The sequence below is a fragment of the Chenopodium album genome, chromosome 6 (assembly GCF_948465745.1).
Source record: "Chenopodium album chromosome 6, dcCheAlbu1.1, whole genome shotgun sequence".
In the NCBI taxonomy this organism is placed as follows: Eukaryota; Viridiplantae; Streptophyta; class Magnoliopsida; order Caryophyllales; family Amaranthaceae; genus Chenopodium; species Chenopodium album.
This window is the reverse complement of record NC_137839.1, coordinates 31,186,366-31,208,218: the sequence shown is the minus strand read 5'-3', so window position 1 is coordinate 31,208,218 and position 21,853 is coordinate 31,186,366. Positions and strand designations below refer to the sequence as shown.

The window sequence follows — 21,853 nt, the reverse complement described above, 5'->3', positions numbered from 1 at the left end:
AGTGACTTTGCGCTAGGAGCCGTGCTCGGACAGAGAAAGAACAAGGTTTTGCATGCTATTTATTATGCAAGCAAAACTTTGGATGAAGCTCAAGTCAACTATGCCACTACGGAAAAGGAGTTTCTTGCAGTTATTTGAGAAGGGGAAGCCTTCTTATACTTTTGAGATTAACGGTCAAGGTGAGGTTCAACCACCTCACCCTTCACCACAACCCCACCTATCTCCCCTAGACCACTCCCCTCATCACCATTCACCACACTACCCACCACCTCCACCCTTCACATATGACATTCCCACTTCCTCAACCAACTACAACATTGACCCCAACGCCCCTTATGACTTTTCGGCTTTTAGGATCCAATTGGATAGGATTGAGATGGGGCAAAGGAGAATCGAGAGTATGGTTAGGGACTTGGACACTAGAGTTGGGTCTCTAAATAGACGGGTGGGGTATGTGGAGAGGAACGTCGGGAAGGGTTTGTACCCCATGTATGATGATTATGCACGTCGGGGGCCTATTCCCCCCGATTCACTTGTTCCCGATTAGTTCCAATATCTGCAAGGAGGATACACGGACCCAAGTGCCTACGATACCTATGTGGGCTACTCATCGGTCCATGGTTATGGGACCGATGTTCCTTTTAGTGGGCTTGGGGGGAATGTAGATCCTAACTACTTTGCAGGTGGTTCGGGTTATGGAGGTGGTGGTTCGAGCCATGGAGGAGCCGGTTCTAGCCATGGAGGGGGCTATTCGAGGATGGACGAGGATGAGGAGTAGGCTACACTCCCAAATCAATGAGGGCATTTCTTGATTTGGCTTGGGGGGTGATCTTTCGCTTGGTAATTCTTTTCCTTTTCTCTTTTTATTTTCTTTCTAGTATAGTTTTTATTGTTTTCCTAGTGTAGATTTTATTGCTTTCCTTTATGAGAAAAATACAAAAAAAAATTGAAAAATAAAAAAATCCAAAAATACGTTCCAATGAATTGTAAATCATGCTTCCCTGTGCCCCTTACTTGAGAAAATTTGTTTTGATTCTTGGTTATTGATAATGAGCATTGTGGATTTGTTGGTCATGATTTGAAGTTTAATTGTTTGGATTCCTAAACATGAGTCAATTTTGCCAACTGCTTGTGAATATAGTACTTGACTAGTTGATTTGGTTAGGAAATGTGTGATAGTTCCATAATTCCTAGTATGTCAATGAATTTGAATATTGGTTTGCGACTATGAGTAGTGTTTCATGACTTATTATTATGCACATGAGTAGGACGAAGGCGTTCATTCTTTTAGGTAGCCTTCAGAGTATTTAGATACATTTGTTCCCTTCTTGTTACCCATGTTGTTGCTTGTGCCCTTTTATTGTTTATTTAGCCCCATTACAAGCCTATATGAGCCCCATTGGTTACTAGTCCCAAGCTTGGCTTGGGGGAGCTATTAGTTGGTGAGGTGAGGGAGTTGTGGTGTGCACATTATTTGCACAATGTGGGAATAAAAGAAGAGTGATTGTTCTTTGATTTTTTATTGAAAAATATTGATATGTTGTGTTTCAAAGTTGAAATTTCCAATATGAGTTTAAAAAGAAAAAAAAATGAGCAAAAAGAAAAAATTTTAATGCTCAAATGTTCTATTTGAAGGTTGTTCGAGAAAAAAAATTCAAAAGAAAAAAAAGAAAAAAAATTCAAGTTTAGAAAGAAAAAAAAAAAAGAATGAGTTCAAAGTTTGTATTTCACTCAAGTTCTACATTATCATATTTTTATGAGTGAATTTTGTAAGTAATGGATTTGTTTATATTGTTTGGAGTTGTATTTGGTGGATTTTTTTTGGAGTTAGTTATGTTGTTGGAGATGTATGATCATCATTTACTTTTGATCATGGGTTTGTTAGGATTTGGCTCCCTTAATGCATAGCTTTTCTCTCACATACTCCCAAATTTATCCTACCCTTTACCCTAGCCTTACATTACAAGCTTTAAAGACCTTCCGACCTTGTGCATAAAGTTGTGTAAATGTGAAAGTGTTGTTTATCAATGGAAGTTATGACTTGACATATTTCGAGTCGACTAGTAGGTTGAGCGTTCATTGTTTTAAACACACGAGAGTATGAGATGGGTGGGATTTGCTCACAAGTAAAGGGGTTGGTTGGAGAGCGATCGAGTACATCTTTTACTCACCACATAAATGAGAGTTGAGTGTGTGAGCACTAGTCTTGAATTCTATATGCTCTTGTGGTTTGCTCTATTTGACAATTGTTGGGGAGGAAGGGTGATTGGATGAATAAGATTGATTGATTTTGAAGCATGTTCATTAGATTTTCCTTGAATCGTTTGTGCTTGATTTGATTATTGGGGTGAGGCATGCTTTATATTTCATTGATGAGCTCTTTGCTTAGGAACAAGCAAAGGTTTGACTTGGGGGAGTTTGATATGTCCATTTTATATAGTAATTTACCCCCGTCCCTTGGTCATAATTAGTAGTGTTTTTGGCTCTTTCGAGCCACTTTTATTACTAATTGGTGTTTTCTAGTGTTTTCGTAGTCTTTGTTGAGTTTTGTAGGGAATTGCACCTTTAGAGCATTTTCTCGGGTTTTTCATGGAGCGACTACGAGAATTAGAAGAGCACGGCCATCTTTGAAGCCCAAGGCTGGTTAGAGTCATCGAGCCGGTGATTAAGGGCTCGGTAATCGGGATAACGAGGTATTTGGACCGAGTATTCAAGACCCGAAGAGGAAATCCGGATTGGGCCGAGGAATCAAGCCCAATCGAAGTTCAAGCCTCGAAGAGAAGCAAGGGCCCGATCGAGCAAGCTAGCACGATCGGGCGCGGCATGCATGGTGTTGGTGCGTGGCCTAAGGCGCGCCCGATCGTGTGAGCATCTAGCTCGATCGGGCGGTGCTGCTGAGAAGGAGCACGAAGAAAAAGGCGCGCCCGATCGGGCGGCCTCTAGCCCGATCGGGCGCGTGTTTTTCTCAGACCTGATTAGTTTAATTTTAATTTTTGTTTTGAGGGATGTTTAAGTACGAGATTTGTACGTAATTTAAGGATTACCTTCTTTTTTAGATTTTCTCTCTCAACTTAGGATATTTCTCTCTCTTAAATTCTCTCTCAACTCTTGTTCTTAATTACTTCCATTAATTCAGATTTCCTTTGGTAACAATTTCTTCTCCTTTAATTCCAGCTATTTCATTTACTTCTTTGATTATGTTTTGTTTTATTTATTTGATTAGTTTAGTTATGATTATGTGTCAGTAGTTTCATTCTAGGGTTTATGGGGATCCATAATTAATATGAAGGGATAATTTGTTATTATTGATTATTGATATTTCATGATAATTTCTTATTGAATTGTTTTAATTCTTTGCAATTAGATTATGAATCGAGCAGATGTAATTTCATTGTGAATGTTTAGCAATATTGAATTGATGAATCGGGCAGATGTTAATTTAATATTAAATGCTATTTTTAATAAGAACTTAGATCTAGTAAATTGCGAGAGTGACAGGGTAAAGTCGTATCCCCTAATCAAAAATAATTACCTAAATCACTAACTAAGGTAGATAGGGAAGTAGGGTCGATCTCCACAAGGAAACAAGTCTTTTTACTCCTAATTAAATATTATAATCTAAATTATTTAAATAACCAATATTTATAATTAAATATGGAACTAAACTACAAAGAATAAGAGTAGGGAGAAAACAATATATAAAGGGATCTAGGGCATAGGTTCACCAATAAATAATACTTCAGGGTAAAACATAGTAATCAATCATTGACATTGCATAAATAACATGATTAACAGGCTCTCGCAATTTATTAATCAACATAGATCTAACAGGCTCTCGCAATTTACTAGATCTAAGTTCTTATTGAAAATAGCCTTTAACATCAAATTAACATCTGCTCGATTCATCAATTTAATATTGCTATACTTTTACAAGCCGTAATTGTAAAACATTAAAACAATTCAATAAGAAATTATCATGCAATACCAATAATCAATAATAGATCTCATCAATGCATCAATTAACCAGATTGTAAAGGGCTCTCGCTACTTATTACAATCACTCAATTAATTTATCGGTATTAAATCTCATCTCTTGAATCTTGACTTAACCATTTATAAATTAACTTGCCTACTAAAACTAGACCTAAACATTAATTCTCATCTCTCGATTCTTGAATCAATATTGTCAAACTCATGCATAAAAGATAGGCCTAATCTAGTCACAGAGCATTAAATCAATCAATAGGAAATTAATCTAGCATTGATAATCAACAACAACAATTTACCCCTTCATGTTATTTATTAGATCCCCATAAACCCTAGAAATTAAACTACTCACACATAATAAAAACTAAACTAGTCAAAGTAATAAAATAAATCATGATGAAAGGAATAAAATAAATAACTAAGATTAAGGGAAGATAAATCGTTACCAAAATAAATCTGGAATTAATGAAAGAATTAAGAACAAAGGTTTAGAGAGAGATTAAGAGAGAGAAAACTAAGTAGAGAGAGAAAGCTAAGAGAGAAGGATAAGAGAAGAAGAAGAGATAGGGAAGAAGTGTCCTAAAAACGTATTACGGAGGAGTATTTATACTCCGTACAAAAATCCTAAGCTAATACAAATTAAAACTATGTTAATCGTCAACTAATAAAACACGCGCCCGATCGGGCGAGGCACCGCCCGATCGGGCGCGCCTTTTTGACTCTAATAGAAATCTCGCGCCCGGCCGGGCGCGTCACCGGGCGCCAGACCAAGCTTCTCCCGCCCGGCCGGGCGCGCCTCCGAGCGCCAGCCTTTTTGGCCGGGCGGCTCATTTGGGCCAATATTTGGACTTCGATTGGGCTCCAATTCTTTGGGCCAATCTGGGTTCCCTCTTTGGGTCTTGAATACTCGTTCCAAATGCCCCGGTATCACCTATACCGAGCCCTTAATCACCGGTTCGATGGCTCTAACCGGCCCTGGGCTATAAAATCTGGTCGTGTTTCTCCAATGCTCGTGATTGCTCCAAAATATCTCGGGAAAATACTCCAAAAGCATAAATCCCTGCAAAAGTCAACCAAATCTACGAAAACACTAGAAAACACCAATTAGTAATAAAAGTGCCTCTAAAGAGCCAAAAACACTTACTAATTACGACCAAGGGACGGGGGTAAAATACTATATAAAATAGACACATCAAACTCCCCCAAGCCAAACCTTTGCTTGTCCCTAAGCAAAGATCTCATCAATGAATCAATAAATACACTTCACCCCAATAAGTAAAAATCAAGCACAAACGATCCAGGGTAAATCAAATAAACACGCTTCAGAGTCAACCAATCAAATCCATCCAATTACCTTTCTTCCCTAACAATTGTCAAATAGAGCAAACCACAAGAGCATATAGAATTCAAGACTAGTGCTCACACACTCGACTCTCATTTTTGTGGCGAGTAAAAGATGTACTCGATCGCTCTCCAACCAACCCCTTTATGTGAACAATGCCCTCCCAACTCACACTCTGGTGTGTATAAAACAATGAACGCTCAACCTACTAGTCGACTCGAAATATGTCAAATCATAACTTGCATTGATAAACAACACTTTCACATTCATACAATTCTATGCACAAAGGTCAGAAGGTCTTTAAAGCTTGTAATGTAAGGCTAGGGTAAAGGGTAGGAATCATTTGGGAACAAGTGAGAGTAAAGCTATGCTTAAAGGAGCCATATCCTAATAAAACCCATGATCAAAATAAATGATGATCATACATCTCCTACATAACCAACTCTAACATCAACCAAATAAACTCCAATCATAATAAATAAACCCAACTCTTACAATTTCACTCATAAGATATAATAATGGAGTAATAGAGTGAATAAACAAACTTTATTTTCCAAACTTGAATTTTTTCATTGAAGCTCTATCATTTTTCTTTTGATCAACCTCAAACGAGAACATTTGAACATTTTTTTTCGAAGTTCACTTATTTTTTTCACATTTTTTTTCTTTGAACTTCTATTTTTTCATAACATCATGCTTTATTTTTTCAAGAGAAAATAACTCTCATACTCATCAAAAATAAACATGAATAACAAAAAAACAACTTCTCAAATCCCACCCAAATTGTGCAAATAATAAGCACACTACAAACTCCCTCACCTCACTCACTAATAGCTCCCCCAAGCCAAGCTTGGGACTAGTAACCAATGGGGCAAAATAGGCTTGTAATGTGGCTATTAAACAACAAAAGGTCAAGGCAACAACATGGGTAGCAAGAAGGGAACAAATGTATCTACAATGTCTGGAAGCTACCTTAAAGAACAAATGCCTTCGTCCTCCACAATGTGCATAATAATGAATCATATAAATATTACTTATAGTTGCAAACCAATACTCAAATTCATTGACATACCAGGAACTAACACACATTCCTAATCAAATCAACTAGTCAAGCACTATATTCACAAGTAGTTGGACAAAATTGACGCAAGTTAAGGGTTCAAGGCAATCAAACATCAAATCATGATCAACTAATCCACAATGCCTATCATCAAATACCAAGAATCAAAAATAAATTTTCTCAAGTATGGGGCACAGGGAAGCATGATTTACAATTCATTGGAACGTATTTTTGGATTTTTTAATTTTTCAATTTTTTTTTGTATTTTTCATATAAGGAAAGCAATAAAACTAAATTAGAAAGCAAATGAAAACTACACTAGAAATCAAGTAAATAGAGAGAAAGGAAAGAGAGTTACCAAGCGAAAGATTACCCCCCCAAGCCAAATCAAGCAATGCCCTCATTGACTTGGGAGTGTAACCTACTCCTCATCCTCATCCATCCTCGAATAGCCGCCACCACCATGGCTAGAACCGGCCCCTCCATAACCCGAACCACCTTGTAGGCGTCGTTTGAAGTGCGCCTACGTTAAAAGCATGTGGTGAATATGCTTGGCACTCATAGGAAGTGGGAATTGACATTACGATTAGGGACAAATAAAGTAGGGAGCCGCCAACAAGTTTTTAAGGAACTTGTAAACCGTTCACGGATCATAAAAGGCAACCACGAATAAGGGACAACGAAGGCAACAACGATTGACCCGTGAAGGTTACACCCCATTCATAATCCATGAGATTACTAACTCCATATGGTTTGGAACCACGAAAGGAGGATCGGGGATGATGGTACGAAGTGAGTCATGGAGTCACATTCGCCCGTATTGGCCTCTACTCGATTCTTATATTGAAAAGCATTCCTGTGATCTCAAAGGCATACAAACAATAATTCAATTCGCCCCAAACTATTATTTAACTAAATTGGTTTAATATTAATGCAACACATTATTCGAAAATATTTGTGATCACTTGATTTAATAACAAGATTAAAAAGGATCCTAAGCCGGTTGTCCAAATTATCTTATTAGGCGTGATTTTCAATTACATATTCCCTTTAACATGCAATATGGTGATCATAAATATAATAAAACAACATTAATATTAAAACCAATTTAATCACAATTCCAACAACATAAAATCGTTAGAAAAATAATAAAAATAAAAGGAGCATGATCCTTACTTTGATTTTGTTTGTTTGCAATTACAAAATAATAAACGAGTTAGTAACTTCAAGGAAATAAATAAAACAATAATTAAATTAAATTAAATAAGATAAAGTTGATTTTGGGGCCAAACCCTCAAACAGTTCTACCTTTCACGCCTTGGCTTAAGGACAGAACCTCGAGTAAAATATGGACTCCTTTGAGTGCTTGAAGAAGGAATTTTGAAGTGAAAAGGGTAGGCTAGTGTTTAGGTTAAAGCATAGAAGAGAGAAAATAAAAATAAGAGAATTACTCGGTGCCCCGTACGTCAGAAATGAGGGGGTATTTATAGGGAAAATGTGCTGAGGGAGCACACGGAACCCTAAAATGATAAAAACCCTAAAAAAGTATCCCGTGACACGGTCAGACTGTACCGTTAGACGGTACACTTTCCCGTGATACGGTACAGTTTTGGAGTGACGCGGGAAATTTTCAGAAAACGGGATGAAAAACGCGTTAAGGGTTTACGCGGAAAGGACACGGAAGTTCCCGTGTCACGGCAGACCTCCCGTGTCACGGGAACTTCCAGTCCATTTTTCCGTCTAAATTCATTTTTAACCCTAATTTCTTTTGGCTTTTTAAGTGTCGATTGATAATTTCGGGCTTTTTTCTGACTTTTATTATTCGGGCTAAAATAAGAAAATAATTAAATAAAAATAAATAAAGAGTTTGGGCCAAAAATAAATAATAAAACAATAAAATAAAAAGGTTTGGGCTTAAAATTAATTAATAAGTTTGGGCTGAAATTAAAACTATGCTTTGACCAAACATCAAGACTAATCCATGGACCTTTTAATAAAATACGATTTTTTAAGCACTCTCGGGATTAAATACTAAACCCGACCAATAGTGGCGGTGAAAAGTTATTTATCATCGGGTTTGGTTTTGGGGAGACATTTTTAGGTGTCTACACACCTGCAAAATAGTTAGGGTCTACATTCCCCCCCAAGCCCACCAAAAGGAGCATCGGTCCCATAGCCATGGACCGATGAATAGTCCACATAGGTACCGTAGGCACTTGGGTTTGTATATCCCCCTTGGGGTATTGGAACCAATCGGGGACAAGTGATTCGGGGGGAATAGCCCCCCGACGGGCATAATCATCATACATGGGGTATAAACCCCGCCCCAAGTTCCTTTCCACAACCCCAACCCTAGCATCTAGGGCTCCTACCCTAGTGTCCAAATTCCTAACCATACCCTCCATCCTCCCTTGCCCACTCTCTATCCGATCCAATTGGCTTCTAAAAGCCGAAAAGTCATATGGGGCGTTAGGGTCGATGTTGTAGTTGGTTGAGGAAGCGGGAATGTTATGTGTGTAGTGTTGGGGTGATGGTTGGTGGAAATGCTGTGGTGGTGAGGGAGGTGCTTGGTGGTGTGCTTGGGCCTCCCCTTGGTCTCCTAATTCAAAGGTATAAGAGGGAAGACCCTTCCCAAATTTGGTCAAGGGGTTAGGCAAGGTGAAAGCGTTGTCTCTTCTACCCGACTCCCTATGAATCACCCACCAAGTCTCACCCCCTATCACATTTAACCAATTAAGGCCTCCTAAGTAGGGTGCGTCCATTAAGGTCGGTCCGTCTACCTTACCATCACCGTTAGGAGTCCAACTAAGGTATTTGACCGCTATGTGGGTTACTAACCCACCAAAGTAAATTGGGACCCTAGACCTACCCGATTCGGCCGCATTGGCCACCCTTTGGAAGTGTTGGGCCATCCTATGAACTATGTTAAGCTTGTCACTCCTAAGAATCATGTATGACCCTAATAGTTCTAGTTCATCCCTCCTCACATTAGCCGGTTCATGCCTCCCAAAGATGGTAAGGCCAACAAACCGTTGCCAAAGTTTTGGCACGGGATGTTGAATCCAAGTGCCCTTGGCATGTTGGAGGTTCAAGTTAGGATTCCCTGTTAGAGCACGGTAGACAAAAGTAATGTTGTCTTGGGGTGGTTCAATTGGTCTATCGGCTTTCAATTCAAACAATTTTCCAAAATCTTTCAAGGACAATCTAATATCATTATTAAACAATCGAAATTGAACATGAGAGATTAAAGCATTTGATTTTATGACATTAAAACTAGAAATGAATTCTAAAGTCAAATAATCATAAGTATCATAGTGTAAATTGAACAAACCACTCATGCCAATTCCTTTGAACAGTTTTTCAACATGTTTATCAATTCCTAGTCTAGAATGCGTAGGATGATGAATAAAACGGGTAGGAATTACCTGCCGTGTGATGAGGTTGAGCATCCTTTGCTTTTGCTCTTGGGTGGTGATGACCACCCTCTCCCACCCCGGAATTTGCAACTCCGGGTCAATGTTGGGTGCTTGTTGCCTCGATCCTTCACCCCTAACAGTTCTAGACCTCTTGAAAGCCATTTTATGTGAAAGTAGTAGGAATTGAAGCTTTTTCTCTCTTAGGGTTTGAGAAGAAATTGAGAGAAAGTGTTGAAAATTTAGTGTAGATTGTAGGGGAAGATGAAACGAGTTGGAAAATGTAAGAATTTTTAAGTTTGGATGGAAGAATTGGAGGAGATCTTGGATTGAAGTGTGAGTTGAAGGTTTGAAAATGGAGGTTTTAGAGAGAGAAAGTGAAATGAAGAAGATGAAATAAGGGGAAAGTGAGGAAAGAAAGAAGAGAAAAGAAGATAAAGGGGGGACGGGCTGTAGGCGCGCCCGATCGGGCGAGCCTCGCCCGATCGGGCGAGCCTCGCCCGATCGGGCGAATGGGGAAATTTCCAGAATACAAGTTGAGGGCACGATCGGGCGCGAACGCGAACAAAATTTTCGCCCTTTGCTCGCCCGATCGGGCGAGCTTCGCCCAATATTTCTTTCCTTCTCACTCGATTTGCGCCCGATCGGGCGACCTCACCCGATCGGGCGAAAAGAGAACTTGTTTCCAGGTCTCCTCTCGCGCCCGATCGGGCAGCCGTGCCCGATCGGGCAAAATTAGCCAAGAAATCAGCTCTGCTTGCGCGCCCGATCGGGCGAGCCTCTCCCGATCGGGCCCGTACCAAGCCCTGGAGTTTCTCCGATTTCTTTTCTTCTTCAAATTTTTTTCTAAGTCTTTTTACCTGTCAAATTAATACCTATACAACGACACTAAAAAATGGTGAAATATCACTCTCCTCGCCTCTCTAAAAAAACAAAAATAAGGAAAAGGAAAAACTAATCTAGAAAGCATGAAATACGGGTTGCCTCCCGCAAAGCGCTGGTTTATCTAGGTCCCGCACGACCTTCTTACCAAGTACAATTCCTAGGACCCTTGGCCTAACGCTTGATCGGATGGTTTCTCACCCGGTCTAGTGATGTTTAGGCTGCGATGCGGCTTCCTGACATAACCTGTGGGGCACCAAGTCGCCTTATCTGGTGGGTCCTCCTTGATTTGGACTGGGGGATCTTCAATGCTACGCGCCAAAAACCCTTCTTCGATCGAATGTTGCTTCAAATTGTCATTGCGTTCATCACTTGCAACTCGATCTGGCGGAACACTTACCGTAGGCTCGATTCGCACAAATTGCTCGATTGGTTCCACTTGTTCATCCTCGAAACCAAGACCAACATTGTAGAGTGCTCATTCTATTGCATCGACTTCCTTCTTCCATTTGTCTACCTCATCTGAAAAGGATGCAACACAAGATACCGCCTCCAAGGGATCTTTTTCGAGAGCTTGGGGCTTGTTAGAATAATTTACAACCACATTAACACTAAAACATTTCTCCTCGGTCATGGAGCTTTTGGGGGCATTATTCAGATTAAAAACAACTTTATCGTCCCCTACTGATAGTGTTAACTTACCACTTCTTACATCTATAACTGCTCCTGCAGTGTTAAGGAATGGTCTACCCAAAATAATCGGGGTTTGCATATCCTCAGCCATATCAAGGACAACAAAATCTACAGGTATATAAAACTTACCTACTCTAACGGGGACATCCTCTAAAACACCTAGGGGGTATTTGAAAGAGCGGTCGGCCATTTGCAGAGTTATATTGGTAGCTTTTAATTTACCCATATTCAACTTAGAACACACGGATAATGGCATGACGCTAACACTGGCACCCAAATCACATAATGCATTATCAATCAAGAGATTGCCTATATGACAAGGGATAGAAAAACTACCCGGATCCTTTAATTTAGGTGGAGACTTATTTTGAAGTACGGCACTACACTCTGCAGTGAAAGCTACTGTCTCTACCTCACTAATGGACCTTTTTCTCGTCAATATTTCTTTCATAAATTTTGCATACGAGGGGATTTGTGTTATCAATTCAGTAAAGGGAACTGTTACCTTCAAATCTTTAACCACCTCCAGGAACTTACCAAACTGCTTATCCAAGTTTGTTTTCAACTGACGATTGGGGAAAGGAAGTTTGATGATTGGCTTTTGAGCATTCTTATTCTTGTCTGGAGTAGCCACCTTCTCTGGAGTTGTACCCTGCAATGTAGAATTAGATATGTTAGTATTATCTTTTAGCCCCGCAGGGCTATCAACTACATTGTTTAGTTTAACGGAATCAAGATTAGCAGTATTTAATAAAATAGGTTCATCAACTATGTGCATAAAGGGCCCTTCATAGTTTGAACCACTCCTTAGAGTAATTGCAAATGCTTGATCCGTAGGCCTAGTCGGCTGTGCCGGCAGGGCTCCCTGTTGGCGTGCTTGTAGAGTAGCGGAGAGTTGCGCAATTTGATTATCTACAATTTTATTATGCGCTAAAATTTGATCAATTTCCGCATCCCTGCTCTCCATGTGCTTTTGCATATTGACCAACATTGCTCTAATCTCCCCCAAGGAAGGGTCGGAAGATGAGGGGGGTTGTTGTGGTTGATTCTTCTGGCTAGCGTTGGGATGATAGTATTTCTGCTGCTGTTGCTGTGGCGCCTGTGGTTCTTGTGGTGGTGGATTTCGAACATTAGTGCTCCGGTAGGAAAGGTATGGATGATTCCGATACCCAGGATTGTAAGTGTTGGAGTATGGGTTATTCTGCCTATAAGCTTGGAAGGCATTAACTTGCTCCACGGAACTCCTGCAATCCTGCTCCCAATGACCTACAATACCACAATTTTCACAGAAAGCCTCATTAGAATTATTGTTAATCGCAGAAACATTAGCTACATTAGCAGTGCTCAGATTATCTAATTTTTGGCAAATAGAGGTCAGTTGAGCTTGCAAAAAGGATACAAAGTCGACACTATGTTTCCCCTTGTTAGCAAATCCTCTGGGATTCCCATATTGGGAATTGTGTATCTCCATATCTTCAATAACCTGACCTGCATCATCAACATTAAGATTCATAAATCTCCCACTAGCTGCAGAGTCTAAAATTATCCTAGAAGAATTTCCAATGCCGTTATAAAAGGCTTGGATCAACTGCCATTGTGCTAAATTATGGTGAGGGCATTCTCTTTGTACGTCCTTGAACCTCTCCCCAGCCTCATATAAAGACTCATCGGCTTCTTGGGCGAAGTTCTGAATCGCACTCCGTAGTACTGTTGTTCTCTCTGCAGGATAATACTTATTATAAAAATTCAAAACAAGAGTTTCCCAGTCAGTTATACCAAGTGTAGTTCTATTTAAGCCATTAAACCACAATTTAGCTTTTCCAGTTAAAGAGAAGGGAAAGGGAATCTCCCTGATTTGGTCTTGAGTGACCCCGGCTTGCCTGATGGTGTTGCAATATTGACAATAGTCGGCAATGTGAAGATTCGGGTCTTCACCCTTGGCTCCACTGAATTGCTTCCTCTCTATCATCGTTATAAATTGGGGTTTGATTTCGAATTGAACCCCATCAAGAGCCGGAGTAGGGGTGAGATGTGGAAAATCTGTAAGCTTTGGTTGTGAATAATCACTAAGCTTCTTTGGAGCGGCCATATCTGATTCTGTGTCTGATGATGCCTCTAAATCGCTAGAATCAGTTGGAGGATCGCGGTGATTATTGTTAGTATCACCAGAATCCGCCAAGATTTGCTTGTAGAAGTTTTTCTGTCTATGGAAGGAACGTTCGATCTCAGGATCGAATGGGATGTAACTTGATCTGGAACACCTGGGCATAAATAAAAACTAGAAGCAAATATGAGATTTGTCTCAGAGAACTGACGCTCTCTGAGACAAAAGAGAAATAATCTAGACTACAAAAACAATCAGAAATAAAAATAAAACCGTCTCCCCGGCAACGGCGCCAAATTTTGACAGGGTAAAGTCGTATCCCCTAATCAAAAATAATTACCTAAATCACTAACTAAGGTAGATAGGGAAGTAGGGTCGATCTCCACAGGGAAACAAGTCTTTTTACTCCTAATTAAATATTATAATCTAAATTATTTAAGTAACCAATATTTATAATTAAATATGGAACTAAACTACAAAGAATAAGAGTAGGGAGAAAACAATATATAAAGGGATCTAGGGCATAGGTTCACCAATAAATAATACTTCAGGGTAAAACATAGTAATTAATCATTGACATTGCATAAATAACATGATTAACAGGCTCTCGCAATTTATTAATCAACATAGATCTAACAGGCTCTCGCAATTTACTAGATCTAAGTTCTTATTGAAAATAGCCTTTAACATCAAATTAACATCTGCTCGATTCATCAATTTAATATTGCTATACTTTTACAAGCCGTAATTGTAAAACATTAAAACAATTCAATAAGAAATTATCATGCAATACCAATAATCAATAATAGATCTCATCAATGCATCAATTAACCAGATTGTAAAGGGCTCTCGCTACTTATTACAATCACTCAATTAATTTATCGGTATTAAATCTCATCTCTCGAATCTTGACTTAACCATTTATAAATTAACTTGCCTATTGAAACTAGACCTAAACATTAATTCTCATCTCTCGATTCTTGAATCAATATTGTCAAACTCATGCATAAAAGATAGGCCTAATCTAGTCACAGAGCATTAAATCAATCAATAGGAAATTAATCTAGCATTGATAATCAACAACAACAATTTACCCCTTCATGTTATTTATTAGATCCCCATAAACCCTAGAAATTAAACTACTCACACATAATAAAAACTAAACTAGTCAAAGTAATAAAATAAATCATGATGAAAGGAATAAAATAAATAACTAAGATTAAGGGAAGATAAATCGTTACCAAAATAAATCTGGAATTAATGAAAGAATTAAGAACAAAGGTTTAGAGAGAGATTAAGAGAGAGAAAACTAAGTAGAGAGAGAAAGCTAAGAGAGAAGGATAAGAGAAGAAGAAGATATAGGGAAGAAGTGTCCTAAAAACGTATTACGGAGGAGTATTTATACTCCGTACAAAAATCCTAAGCTAAAACAAATTAAAACTATGTTAATCGTCAACTAATAAAACACGCGCCCGATCGGGCGAGGCACCGCCCGATCGGGCGCGCCTTTTTTACTCTAATAGAAATCTCGCGCCCGGCCGGGCGCGTCACCGGGCGCCAGACCAAGCTTCTCCCGCCCGGCCGGGCGCGCCTCCGGGCGCCAGCCTTTTTGGCCGGGCGGCTCATTTGGGCCAATATTTGGACTTCGATTGGGCTCCAATTCTTCGGGCCAATTTGGGTTCCCTCTTTGGGTCTTGAATACTCGGTCCAAATGCCCCGGTATCACCTTTACCGAGCCCTTAATCACCGGTTCGATGGCTCTAACCGGCCCTGGGCTATAAAATTTGGTCGTGTTTCTCCAATGCTCGTGATTGCTCCAAAATATCTCGGGAAAATACTCCAAAAGCATAAATCCCTGCAAAAGTCAACCAAATCTACGAAAACACTAGAAAACACCAATTAGTAATAAAAGTGGCTCTAAAGAGCCAAAAACACTTACTAATTACGACCAAGGGACGGGGGTAAAATACTATATAAAATAGACACATCAGAGAGCCTGTTAGATCTTTGTTGATTAATAAATTGCGAGAGCCTGTTAATCATGTTATTTGTGCAATGTCAATTATCAATTATTATGTTTTATCCCGGAATATTAATTATTGGTGAACCTGTGACCCTAGGCTTCCTTATTATTGTTTCTTTTCTCCCTAAACTTATTCTTCGTAATATAGAATTTTTTCCAAAAAATATTGGTTACTTAGATAATTTAGATTATAATAAATAATTAGGAGTTAAAAGACTTGTTTCCCTGTGGAGTTCGACCCTACTTCCCTATCTACTTTAGTTAGAGGACTTAGGTATTTACTTTTGATTAGGGGATACGACTTTACCCTGTCAACTTTCTCTCTAACTTCTCTCTAGTTTTTCTCTCTAAAAACTAAGCAAATGAAATTATCTAAAAGTTGTCTTTCCAAAGGAAATACAAGAGTATATATAGACAAAGAAGAAAAACTGATCGGCCGCGCCCTCTCCAAAAATTCCCTCGGTTGCGAAAAAATGGGTACGGAACCCATAACTAACTCCGCGGGCAATCTCGGTAATCCCCGCGCCCGCGGGTATCGTAGCCCGCGCCCGCGGCTAAAGGCGCGGCAAATGCCTAACTCCCAAGTGTAATCAGGGGCCCGCGGTATCTCCAATAGAAGCAGTCTCTCCAAATCATCCGCGCCCGTATTTAGACCGCGGCCAAGGCACGGAGAGTTACTGCCAAAAATCTTCATTTTTTGAACTTTTACCGCGCCCGCAGCCTTTAAGACCTGCGCATGCGGCCTTTAGAAAAAGCTTTGTGACCTCTCCAAGGAGCTTGCTTCTTCTTTGCTTAGCCCTTTTGGCTCTTCTTGATCCCTTTGCAAAGCTAACTCCTTAAGCACCTACAAAATTAAACAAAGAGAGAAAATAGAAGAGAAAAAAAGCCAAATAAAAGGGAAACACAAAGAAAACCACATAAAAGAAAGTAAAACACGAAGAAAGAAAGCAATAGAGAAACTAAAGGAGAAAAGCTAGACCAAAATAATAAAAGAAAGCTACGAAAATAGGGTGAAAACATCCTAAAGGACTACCCTACGAGTTCCATATATGACACGCATCAAAATCCCCCAAGCTAGACTTTTGCTCGTCCCGAGAAAAACAAAAGCTAAAAAGGAATAAGAAGGGCTTATTTATAAAAGAAAAGGAAAAGGATAGAAAAAGAATATACACTAAGACTCACTAACGTAGGAATCACGGTTGTTTTTAGCTACAACAAGCCCTTTAAACCCCAAAGTCGCCTATGAGGACGAGTGAGGTCTCGTAAATGTTTCCTAAGAGCTTAACCTATAACTCTTAATAAAAGGAGGCAAAGCATAAGAGGAGAAAAGAGAAAGTTAAAACTTTGAAAAGAAAAGAGGTGCTTATACAATGGACTTTTGCACATGATCAAAACACGAGAGGATATCAAACTTTCTAAAACAACAATGGTAATTAGCATGTTCTAAGATATCGAGGGTTGATTGAAACATAGGACATGCTAAGTATAGAGAACTACCAAAACGCAATTCACTTTCATCTAAAAACTATATTATCACATTTTCCCATTGGCTTCAAATCTTCTTTTAGTAAGCATCTATATAGTTCCTCGAAGGAACCGGAAAAACAATAGATTTGAGGTTTTCTTGACATCTTGACTTTGCATTCCCTCTCCTTACGCTTTAATTCATAATGCCCTCCCTCGGTATATGACTCAACCACTAGGTCAAAAAGGCTTTCCCAAAGGTTGTAACGTAATGGCGAAAGGTTGAGGGTAGGCTTAAAATTTAGAATTTGGTGGTACACCTAAGTTGTGAAGCAAGATCAGCCAAATCTCAACACCAAAACAAAGTGGTCACCAAACAAAAACAAACTAACACCCCCAAGCTTATTCAAAGTTATAACCACAATCATATATACAAAAAGCGTAAGACGCTTCCCCCCCCCCCCCCAAGCTAGAAAATAGCATTGTCCTCAATGTTTAAAATAGGGAGAAACGGTTACATCAAAATGTTTTTTGAAATTTTTTCATTTTCACCTTTTTTTTTGTTTTTGCCAAAGCTTTAAGAGATTTGCTTTGCTTTTTCTCAACTTTTCAAGTTTCACTTTATTCAATGTCCTCGCCTTTTTTTAACTTTGGACGGCTTTTTCATTTATTCATTTTCAATTATTCACAAAATATACAAATAACAAGCTTGCTTACAAAGAAGAACCAATATCCAAACTCATATACCACAATCTCCAAGAACATGACCATTTGCTTCGATCACAAAAACCAAAAATGGAACAAAAAGAAACAAAAGGTTCAAATATCTAAAGATGTGGCTAGAAAAGAAGGGAAAAGGCTCAAATGTTAAGCAAGTAGGCAAATATGAACCCAAGAACTAAAAATAACGATTGACCTAGAAAAGAAAAATCACCACCCCAAAAACATGCTTTTATCCTCCCTAGATGGTTAGGTCTCGTGTTTGAGAATTATAAGTCAAGTTTCAAGATTAGGTCTGCAAAAGTCAATGATCCATGCCGCTCATACAAGTAGTTGAAGAAGGCTTGAAAAATAAGAAACCTCACAAGGTTGTGGAAAAAACTCACTAAAAGCATCAAATCCACCAAAGGGGAATAATTGCGAGTTTTCAAAAATAAGAGAATCCGGTTTCAAGGTCCCAATAGTTCTAGACAACTACCTTAGCATGTTCTATCCTAGAGTCAACCAAAAATACTCTCAAACCTTGCAAACCATTGTTTTTAGGAAGAATAATAGCTACTGTGCAACTATGTTATATATATATATATATATATATATATATATATATATATATATATATATATATATATATATATATATTGATATGAAGAAGAGAATAGTTTAAGATCAAAATATATGAAAGCAAAATACAAAAAGAAATGTAGAAGAAAACGGAAAAAGGAAACAAAAAAGAAAAGGCAAACCATAAGAAAATAGAAAATAGAAAATGAGGAAAAAGATATGAAATGAAAAATAGAAAAAACAAAGGAGAAGTAGAATTGCAACAAGGATGTAATGCTAACACACATAAGTCCTAATCGACAAACATGTGAACATTCGGCCACAATGCCAATGTTCCCAAACACACTAAGGTGTTAAAAAGCAAACATCCTCGAACCGTTCAACTCCTCCTAAAACTAATCCTAATCTAAGCATCCAAGAATAGTAAAGAAATAAAGGTGAAAAGATAAAATAAGAAGTGTCTCATCGAGCGTCCAAGCTATGCTACAATAACCAAGGTGAAAGAATAACCACCTTCATGAAGCTCCAAAGACCGTAGCACGAGAAAACCAAGGTGAGAAAGAGAGAAAGACTATATACAAAAATGAAATTGTTAGTGTTCCAGGTGTGGATCCAAGGGTTCTACTGAGTGAGCTGGGTCCCGTTGACTGAAAGGAATGGTGTCCTTCGAACAAGTGTATTATTCTGATAGCGGGTTCAGAATTATTAGAAAGCTAATATATTCAGTAAGGTCAAATGATCGGAATGCCTGGGTGGAGGCCACTTCCGATCACTAATATTAATGTATAATTAATATTACAGCTTAATCTTGACTGAACCCTTCGGGTCACACCCAAGCAAATATATGAACCGACTCGACGAATTAATTTGTCGCCCGAGTGTTAAATATTAAGATGTCAGAAATTCGAGCGTCGAGCGTCGAAACCAAGCATCGCAGAATCTCAAATGTCAAGCCAAAATTTAGGATTTGGCGAGACGGGAAAATGCTTCAAGTAATAAGTAAAATCCTAGCCATGCGAAAGGCTAGGAAAGCGCGCACAATAGGTGCATGCCACGTGGCAGCACACATGGCAAAGCGCCATGTGGCAACACACGTGGAAGCCGCCAAGTGGTAGCGTGCCACGTGGCAGCGCGCCACTGTGGCGACACATGTGACAAGGGCCGTGGACCCGGGGAGATGGGTCATGGACACGGGCCAAAAATAAAATGGCCCAACCGAATCCAACTTGGGGCTCAAGGTTGGGTGACACATGGTTAGTTCACATTGCATGTGAAATGCCTTGGGGACCAAGTGGGAAAGTGGTCCTCACCTAACCATGTGACACTTGTTACTTGTTCCTTGGTTTATTTAACTAAGGATTGAATTCATCAATCTTTCCATGTGGGATCTTTTTGTGAAAAAGTCCCACATTGAAAGATGAGTGGAATTCACAAGCTATCCTTCCTTATAAATAGCCAAAGCATGACTTGAGAATTATTTGCTTGAGTGGGAGTTAGAAAGAGCATTGCATTATAGCAAAAACTCTTAAACTCCATTAACACTTGGGTTTTGGTCGGACCTTCCTAACTCCAAGGTAGCGGACCTAAAAAGTCGGTGTTCGTCCTTTGTGGGTGGATACCGTTGGAGGCTCGGTATTTTCGGAGCTAAAGCTTTCAAGTAAGAGCCCATTGGGTCGGGCGAAGCACGCGTCAAAGGTAAATTCCTATTTTATCCTTTTATGTTTATTTATGCTTTATGGTTTTATTAATTGCGAGTGGTTCTTTGGGTCGGGGTTGTTTCAGCGGTAAGTTGGACTTACCAAACCCCAACAGCAATATCGGAGCCGCGCTCGTTTATTTTTAAAATCATAATATTTTTTTCAAGGTGAATTTTATGGCTTAATTTTCTGGTCTTGAAGTGCTAATTAGGTTAGTAACTCGTTTTATTTATTTTAACCTCGTGTTTAAGCTACCTTCAGCCCCGAACCCAGATTTCGACCCAAAAATAGTGAATTTTGGGTGGAAAAGGCGTTCTGGAAATAGTTTTACCCTTTTAGGGCTCGGCTTTTAGCCAAAAAAACGACCAAAAATGCAATTTTTGAGGGTTTTTTCGTTTTTACGAAAAATTTTAAGTCTTTCTATTGCATATTTATGGTGGTTATGTAATTGGTTCAATACATATTTTATATGCAATTTTAAACCTCTTTAGGCATGATTACTTGGTGGTAATTTGTGTTTGAAAGCTTGGTTTTATTTTTCACATAATTGCAAACTAATTGCATTAAGTGTGAAATTATTGTTCTTTGAGGCTTCCAAGTATTAAAGATTCAATCTTTAATTATGTTAAGTGATTGAAACTTTATATTACTAAATTCCATGAATTGTTGTTAAACCTTGTTGATTTAATCAGTTTTTAGTTAATTGGAATCATAAAGTTTGAAACTTTGTGATAGAAAATTATTTATCTTCACATTGGAAGATATAATTTTTTCAAGGATTCACAAGTATTAAAGTTGGAATCTTTATTGAACTTATGTTCATCTTTTCCAACTCCCTTTTATTTTGTCAAAAACTCAAGATTAATTTAAACTAATTAAATTAATAGTGAGTAATTGCCCTCTTATTATTTTTGTTGCACCAAGTTAAACCAATTTAATTTTCAAAGTGCATCTAACCAAAATTGGTTTAACCACTTTGAAAATTTTATTTTAAGTTAGACTTATTTAAATTTTCATTTTTGCTCAATGAATTAATTCTAAAGTTAATTAATCCCAAGGCACAAGCACGCAAACCAAGGCACAATAGCCATGTGCATCCCTTGGCCAGCTGGGCAGCTCGCACAGCCCGCATGTGGCTGCCGAGGGACGAGGCTGCTACGCTTGGTGCGTGTGGTGCTAGGTGTGTGCGAAGAGTTGTGTGCTGACTTGGTGCATAAGGGGCGTGCGAGATGATGCTAGGCGTAGCAGCAATGCTAGGCAGCTGCAGCTAGACGCGCATCGAGTGTGCGCTGCCAAGCAGCGCCCAACAGCATCACAGCACGCAAGGCCGAGGCTGCTAGGCAAGCGCTCAGCACTTGCGTGCGTGTGAGTGCTCAAGGGTGCTAGCTTTGGGTAATCGATGCGTTTTTATTCTCGTTTTAATTTTGCTTTTTGGTCGTTTTGTTTATTTTAATTTATTTTAATTATTTTATTATTTTAATTAAAATTTTGGAGGCTAGGCCTCGGGTTTTGAGCGGCATTGGCAAAATTTATTTTTACAAATTTTGGGTTTTACCGGCTTAATTAATTGGATTAATTAAGTTGGATGCGAAATTTAGTGGGAGCTTCAAATATTAATTGCGCTTATTTACATAATCGGTTAAAACAATTTTGACTAGTCTTAATTAGGCGTGTTAATCGGATTAACCACCTAGATTAGTTACTAGTGCGGACATGTGTTTTATGCATTGTTACTTGTTTATCGTTGTAAAATGCATGGGCCATTCACAGATAGTGAATGGATGAATGGAATGTATATTCTCTCACAGGTTTTATGAAATGACAACTAGTGGGGCCCGATTAGGATAGAAAATACGGACTGCGATCCGTGATGTATTTTTTTGTAAATCTAAATACGGTATGCGTAC

General features: G+C 38.8%; 1 non-coding gene across 1 annotated transcript; it reads left to right on the top strand.

The window, feature by feature from the left end:
- The first annotated feature begins 12,978 nt into the window (after window positions 1-12,978).
- LOC145637692 (small nucleolar RNA R71) lies at window positions 12,979-13,085 on the top strand. Its single transcript, XR_014114430.1, has one exon. It is a non-coding gene; the product is annotated as a small nucleolar RNA R71 (small nucleolar RNA).
- Window positions 13,086-21,853: the final 8,768 nt, after the last annotated feature.